Raw genomic sequence first — 699 nt, forward strand, 5'->3', positions numbered from 1 at the left:
CAAGCTACGGCTCTTGCTGCTGCTCGCTCTGCTGCTGACTCTGCAGGTAATCTCACTGCAGCTGATGTTGCTCGTATTGCTGCTGATAATGAGAAGGTTCTTCGTGGAGCTGGCATTGCGATTTCTGGTGAAAATGGTGGAGCTGCGGCAGCGAAGAGTGAAGGGAAGAATGCAGCCAGCGTCAGTTCTGTGTGGATGAGTGTACCATTACTGATTGTGGTTACACTGGCCTGTATTCTTGTGTGCTGATTGTGGTGTGGTGGTGTGACTCAGGTCATCCTTTGTTTTCTTTTTCTTTTTTGCATGTATCCGTACAGTCTAACTAATCTTCCACCTGTTGGGATTATCTCTTCTTTTTCGTTTCTTAATGTTATTGTGTTTTGTGTGTTTTTACTCTCTATGTTTATCCTATAATTATTATTATTGCTACTCCATTGTGTGTGTACGTTCTTGGAGACTCTGTGATTGGTCTTGCATTGTGATGATGATGAATATAATGAACTGCCTTTTGCAGTGGGAAAAAGAAATGATTACAGATGAATTTATATTTGTAATTGCTGGTATACACACATAGTCTTACACCCATAATGGATGTATTTATGTATTTACTGTGAAAGTTGGTATCAATTGTTAAAATCTGTTTGTTTTCTTGTGTTTTTTACACAGTTGGGCGTTTTGTCCTTAACTGTTTTGTTGTTC

This window comes from Trypanosoma theileri (assembly GCF_002087225.1).
Source record: "Trypanosoma theileri isolate Edinburgh chromosome Unknown TM35_Tth_45_V1, whole genome shotgun sequence".
Taxonomy (NCBI): Eukaryota; Euglenozoa; class Kinetoplastea; order Trypanosomatida; family Trypanosomatidae; genus Trypanosoma; species Trypanosoma theileri.